The following is a 7,944-nucleotide window of genomic DNA, read 5'->3' on the forward strand; positions in this document are numbered from 1 at the left end:
GGTGAACATCATGTTCACTTCAGTTAGTCAATATCTTGTTCACAAATCCCAACCAAAGTCCACCGAATTGTCACATCATATAGGTATTGGATAGTAATCCAATAATCCAAATCGTACAAGATTATATTAATGATCTATATAATATCTAACATGTGTGGCAGTTTGGTGATCCCTAACATGCACCCATCTCAACCTCAAATTGTTTTGCTTAACAGTTAATACATACAAGCATAATTCACATCAATCATTAAGAGCAACAAATGGATTAACAATGTAAATCACTAACCGAATGCCAAGTATAGATTGAAGAGATCACAGAGTTTCGATGAGGAGGGCTCCACTGCCGTCGAACACCTAGGGGTTTTAGGGTTTGTGTGGTTTGTGATCACACCTATTCACGTATTTGAGTAGTTAAACAGACGAGAAACTGGGCCAATTATGTTTGCTAATCCAATGGTGATTTGGGCCGATTATAAACATAATGCGGAACCGTATTTGGGCCCCCTATGTGTTCAATTATGTCAATGGGTTTCTTAATCCAACACACACACATACGTTGCGGTCCGATTATACTAACACATATAATTCTAACAAGGCTACAGAATCGTTAAACAAAATCATACAAGCACGGATAGAAGCACGGCACACCAAGGAGGAATAACGAAGAGTTAGGATCACGCTACTAACCTTGAAAGTTCGGGTTGTCACATCATCCCCAACTTGAAAGAAATTTCGTCCCGAAATTTGACAAGTACACATGAAGGAGTGAAGTGATAAATCAAGACTGTTGCGGATTTTGCTCGGGTGCTACATCATCCCCAATTTGAAGAGGAATTTCGTCCCGAAATTCTCCAGTTTCACCAGAATTAGACTTGTCTTTAGGGAAGAGTTGAGGATACTTGAGCTTCATCTGATCCTCACGCTCCCATGTGAACTCCGGTCCACGCCTCGAGTTCCAACGAACTCTAACAATCGGGATACGACTATGTTTACGCACCTTGACCTCCCGGTCCATGATCTCAATAGGCTCCTCGACAAACTGCAACTTGTCGTCGATCTTCAATTCTTGAAAAGGCACAACCAGTGTCTCATCAGCCAGACACTTCTTCAATTGCGAAACGTGAAAAACATCATGAACGTTACCCAACTCAGCAGGTAACTCAAGCTTGTAAGCGACTTTACCGATCCGCTCCAGGATTTTGAATGGCCCCACGTAGCGTGGATTAAGCTTACCACGTTTCCCAAAACGCACCACACCCTTCCAGGGTGAGACCTTCAACATGACACGGTCATTAACTTCGAACTCCAAGGGTTTTCTTCGCTTATCAGCGTAGCTTTTCTGGCGATCACGCACAGCTGCCATACGATTCCTGATCTGAACAATCTTTTCTGAAGTTTCAAGCACGAGTTCAGGAACAGTGATCTGACTGTCACCCACTTCAGCCCAACAGAGAGGTGAACGACATCTCCGCCCGTACAACGCTTCGAACGGAGCTGCCTGAATACTAGTGTGATAGCTGTTGTTGTAGGAGAACTCTATCAACGGCAAATGTTTCTCCCAACCTTTCCCGAAATCAATCACACACGCACGCAACATGTCTTCAAGCGTCTGAATGGTGCGCTCACTCTGACCATCGGTCTGTGGGTGATAAGCAGTACTCATATCGAGTTGTGAACCGAACGATTTATGCATCGACTGCCATAATTCAGAGGTGAAACGCGGATCTCGATCTGAGATGATAGAAGTTAGCACTCCATGTCTAGAAACCACCTCTTTAAGATATACTGCTGCCAACTGAGAGAACTTGTCTGTTTCTTTAATTGCCAGAAAATGTGCTGACTTTGTGAGTCGATCAACAATCACCCATATAGTGTCATTTCCAGCCTGAGTCCTCGGTAATCCTGTAACGAAATCCATAGCGATCTGTTCCCACTTCCATGTGGGTATCTCTGGCTGCTGAAGTAGACCCGAAGGCTTCTGGTGCTCTGCTTTGACTCTAGCACAAGTCAAGCATTTACTCACGTATGTGGCGATGAGGGCTTTCATATTCGGCCACCAATACGAAACTTTAAGATCCTGATACATCTTATCCGATCCCGGATGAATAGAATATCGGGACTTGTGTGCTTCATCCATCACAAGTTCTCGAAGTTCACCATACAGAGGAACCCATACCCGCTCCATAAAGTAATAAATGCCGTCAGGCCTCTTCTCCAGTCGTTTTTCCATACCCCGCAAGTACTCGGCCTCGATGTTCTCTTCCTTCAAGGCTTCGATCTGAGAAGAACGAATCTGAGCTAGTAAACCAGAGTGAATAGTAAGCTGCAGAGCACGAACGCGCTTAGGTTTCGTCTCCTTTCGGCTAAGCGCATCAGCCACAACGTTAGCTTTCCCGGGGTGATACTTGATGGCACACTCGTAACCGTTCAAAAGCTCTATCCAACGGCGTAACCAAAAACTCGTAGTGTCCATAGCGCGTTCGAAAAGCCGTCTTGGGAACATCCTCTTCCCTAACCCTTACCTGGTGATACCCCGATCTTAAGTCGATCTTGGAATAGAAACTTGACCCTTGCAACTGGTCAAACAAGTCGTCGATGCGTGGTAACGGGTAGCGGTTCTTAATGGTTACCTTGTTGAGCTCTCGATAATCGATACACATACGGAATGACCCGTCTTTCTTCTTCACAAACAGAACTGGAGCTCCCCAAGGCGAAGAACTTGGTCGAATAAAACCTCTATCCAACAATTCCTGTAGCTGATTAGACAATTCCTGTAACTCTCCAGGTGCTAGCCGGTAAGGAGCTCGAGCAATTGGAGCCGCTCCCGGCGCAGATCAATCTGAAATTCTACTTGACAGTGGGGAGGTAACCCTGGTAGCTCCTCTGGGAACACATTAGCGAATTCTCGCACCACTGGTAGATCCTCGATCTTTCTCTCTTCAGACTGAGCGTTGGTAACTAACGCTAACATTGCAGGATACCCCTCTTGCAAATACTTCTGCGCATGCATGGCCGAGATAATACCAACCATCGTTCCACTACGATGTCCCTGGACTGATAATGACTCCCCGTCTGGGAGGGGAATACGCACAACTTTTTCCTTGCACAGAATCTCCGCTTGGTGCTTGGACAACCAATCCATGCCTACCACTATATCGAAACTACCGAGCGTAACGGGAAGGAGGTCAATATCAAACACCTGACCCACGAGATCTAGTTTGCATCCAAAAAGGACATTCGAGGCTTCTATAGTTTTACCGTCTGCTAATTCTACTACTTGTTTAACTTCTAAAGGTGTTGGGGTTATCCCTAATCGTTGACTAAACTCTAGGGACACATAACTCCAATCGGCACCCGAATCAAATAATACAGAAGCAATACGATTGTTAACAGGAAACGTACCAGTTACAACGTTGCCGTCATTCCTGGCATCCCTTGCTCCAAGCTGGAACACTCTGCCTCGAGCACCATTTCCCCCATTATTGCCGTTGTTGTTGTTGTTTCCAGTGTTGTTATTATTCGGACGGTTGTTGTCGTTAGCGTTCTGGTTTAGCTGAGGGCAATCCCGCTTAAAGTGACCCTCATCCCCACACTGATAGCACCCCTTCCTGAAACCCTGGTTCTGCTGGGGCGGTTGTCCCTGTTGTCTCTGGTTTTGCTGGTTCTGTTGCTGCTGGTGCTTGGGCTGTGGAGCCCTACAATCCCTGGCCTCATGGCCCGCCTTACCACACCTGTTACATGTCCGACCACACGCCCCGAAATGATGATAGCCACAGTTGTTACATCGTGGCTTCTTCCCTGGATACGAACCCTGGCTGTGGCCACTCCCCTGGCCTTGATTGACAGAAGACGACTGGCTGATGTTGCGGTTGCTGTTGTCTGGCCTTTTCTGAGTCTGGCCAGCACTGGATGCTTTGTCATAATCACTCCACTTCCGCTTGTTATCATTAGCGGACGCAGTGGCAGTGGGTGTAGCAGCAGTAGTGGCCGAAATACGCGGGGGTAACGAATTGCTTTCCACTTCTTGGTCCACAATCTTATGAGTCAGACGAACGATCTGTGTTAAATCATTGAGATGGGCTGCGGTGACCAAGCTCTTCACACGCGGAGGCAGTCCCTTGATAAACAACTCAATCCTCCGAGACATGGGCCGTGACAAGTTCGGACACATGTCAGCCAATTCATACGATCGCTTCACATACGCTTCGACTTCCGATCCAACCATCTTCAAGTCGTAGTACTCGTTTTCCAACTTCTGGACCTCGTCCCGAGGACAATACTCCTCTCTGATCAGTTCTTTAAAGTCATCCCAAGTTGTGGCATTCGCTGCCTCAATGCCCAGCAACTGCACTTGGGCATTCCACCACGTTAGGGCACCATCCGCCAAAGTACCCGCAACATATTTCACCCTGTCCCCAGCGGGACAGTTACAGATAGCAAACACAGACTCTGCTTTCTCGAACCATCTCAGAAGTCCCACAGCCCCTTCAGTCCCGGTGAAGGTCTGGGGCTTACAGTCCATAAACATTTTGAACGTACACGCAGGCTGGTTAGGTTGAGGTTGCGCTTGCTGACCAGCTTGATAGGCTGCTAAAGCCTCAGCCACGCGGGTATTGATTAGGTCAGTCAACTCAGCCTGAGTCATGGTGATGTTGCCACGTCCGTGTCCTCGTCCACTCATGTTTCTATAGTTGGGAATAAACCGATTTAGAAATCGAAACGAGATAGGAGTCAAGTATCATACTGATATTCATGTACTACTAAGTTCACACATAGTAAGGCAGAACCCTTCTCACGCTCGATAAGCCTCACTGGGACTTGCATGCACCCCGCGTTATTATTAAGTGTGCACCCATAATAATAAGGCGATTTGCATGCTTATCTCAGTGCCTCTTAGCTTGCGCTCAAAGTTTCCCCCGTTCAAACAACACAACAGATGGTATCACAGGTCTATGGTTCGCATAATTCGAAGAGTAGTGTCACACTATCAAGTCACTATGGCGTTTCATGTCTCATTTCATATATGTGTTGTGAGTGTGTGTGACTGCTAGGCAAGTAATGTATAAAGTGAGGGAGAAACGAACCTTGCAATCTGGAGCTGAGTGTCATGATCGATCTTCGAAGTTGTTTGGTTATAGTCTGGTTTTATAAAACGTTTTAAAACCTAGTTCACTATAACCAGTGGCTCTGATACCAAACTGTAACACCCCCAAAATACCACCTGCGGAAACCCCGCGAGGTGTGTTACACATCAGAGTCTGAGCCACCAATCACGTTGAACCAAGGATAATATTTAAATAAAACATGTCATTGATTGCCAAGATTAAATGTCAAACATAATATCCATTCACAAAGAGTTATATAGCGGAAGCATATGATAAGTCGTTTAGCAATTGTTTCATAATAAAACTCAAAACCAATGTATCAATTATAAATAATCCAATAGCTTCGATCCATGACCACTCCAGCACTCCCAGATAGCAAGCCCATGTCCCAAGGTTAACGACCTACAAGCATGCAAACAAGTGTGTCAGACTACGCTGGTGAGTTCAAGGTTTTGTTAACGTGTTGAGTTACCAGATGTAAGTTATTGCGAGTCAATGTTGCGTTACGATGTTGCTCATGTTAGATACCCTAGGGAGTGTGCCCATGTGTATCCGGGGAGTGGGTACCCCTTACGACTGATTGCTATGTTGCCTTCGTTAGATACCCTAGGGAGTGTGCCCATATGTATCCGAGGAGTGTGCCTCTAACAACCATAGCCCTACCCTGATAATTAGTTCACGCCCGTCCTTACGGCCCGGTGTGAGGTTTCCCACCTAATAGCGCTATCAACTAATTACCCCCATTGCCCTACAGGCAATAACCAAAACCGATTTAGTTGTTTACCCAATGTTTCCCTTCCAAATGTTTACCCGTTGTCCCAAACCACCGGGACGCATGCTTGAGAAAATGCGATGAACTCACCTTGGTTTTGCTCGATAAGATTAATTACTTGTTCAACAAAATTGGTCAACCAAGCCCTACGATGGTTTCATATCACAATCAGTTCACGTACACTTAATTCGCATGATAAACATCTTGCGTATTATGCATAAGATTTCAGCATACACCCAGACATTCAGTGCACGTAATGGTTCGCGATACATGCTTGGGGTTTACACATAACACATCGATTACATATTCTTCGTTCACATTTTAAAAGTAATGTACTAGCAAGACACATAGTCACACTCGTGTTCTAAATTCCAACACCTAGATAAGCAGATTTCATACATTAATAAACGATAATTTCATCAAACACACCATGGGGACGGCCCATCAATTCAAATCTCATCAAGTGAATGACGTACACATGTGTTCAATATTCGGTACATTTACCCCTTTATCCTAGCCGAACTTCAGTTCCCACGGTCTACATGGCCCAACTTTCGGCCCACTACCATTTTATATTACTATTAGAACTATTCCTTAACTTCTCATTCATTGGTGGGCATCAACGGTTGAGTGTGGTCCATTCATGCATGCACACATATATAAAATGCCCACCTCCAAGTTATACCCTAATGTAATAGGAAGTGGTTATTTCTTTATATTTTCCACTAGTCTGTGCATATAGCATACATACATAACTCATAAAAGAAAGTACGTAGGGTCCTTTCAATTGGTATGTGCGCCGCCCTTTTGAGATCACATGATCAGCCCCCCTATGTGTCTATTCAGTGTACAACAATTGACTAAATTCATTAATAAGTGTTATCATGCAATTGTCAGTTATGATGGAACCTCTATGCATGTGAGATCAAATTTACTAAAACAATAAATCTGGATCACAACCCATCTGAATATTAACCCTTGTCAAACATTAGTATTGGTGAACATCATGTTCACTTCAGTTAGTCAATATCTTGTTCACAAATCCCAACCAAAGTCCACCGAATTGTCACATCATATAGGTATTGGATAGTAATCCAATAATCCAAATCGTACAAGATTATATTAATGATCTATATAATATCTAACATGTGTGGCAGTTTGGTGATCCCTAACATGCACCCATCTCAACCTCAAATTGTTTTGCTTAACAGTTAATACATACAAGCATAATTCACATCAATCATTAAGAGCAACAAATGGATTAACAATGTAAATCACTAACCGAATGCCAAGTATAGATTGAAGAGATCACAGAGTTTCGATGAGGAGGGCTCCACTGCCGTCGAACACCTAGGGGTTTTAGGGTTTGTGTGGTTTGTGATCACACCTATTCACGTATTTGAGTAGTTAAACAGACGAGAAACTGGGCCAATTATGTTTGCTAATCCAATGGTGATTTGGGCCGATTATAAACATAATGCGGAACCGTATTTGGGCCCCCTATGTGTTCAATTATGTCAATGGGTTTCTTAATCCAACACACACACATACGTTGCGGTCCGATTATACTAACACATATAATTCTAACAAGGCTACAGAATCGTTAAACAAAATCATACAAGCACGGATAGAAGCACGGCACACCAAGGAGGAATAACGAAGAGTTAGGATCACGCTACTAACCTTGAAAGTTCGGGTTGTCACATCATCCCCAACTTGAAAGAAATTTCGTCCCGAAATTTGACAAGTACACATGAAGGAGTGAAGTGATAAATCAAGACTGTTGCGGATTTTGCTCGGGTGCTACAAGATGAGCGTGTTTTATAGTTCAGCCCGTGTGTAGCAGAAGAGGTGTCATATTTTAGCTTTTCAATACTTTATATGTGGATCCGTCTCATCAAGGTACCACAAATGTATATATTTTAAGTCTCGAAACTCATTTTTTAGCTCAAGATATGCCCAACTCGAAAATTAAAAGTTGTTCGCGTGTGCTGACCCGGGGAGAGTGTCGATGTCGGGAAATATCCTATCTACACCTAATTTGGCTATGTACGGGGCCCTAGACGC

Source organism: Helianthus annuus, chromosome 12, assembly GCF_002127325.2.
Source record: "Helianthus annuus cultivar XRQ/B chromosome 12, HanXRQr2.0-SUNRISE, whole genome shotgun sequence".
In the NCBI taxonomy this organism is placed as follows: Eukaryota; Viridiplantae; Streptophyta; class Magnoliopsida; order Asterales; family Asteraceae; genus Helianthus; species Helianthus annuus.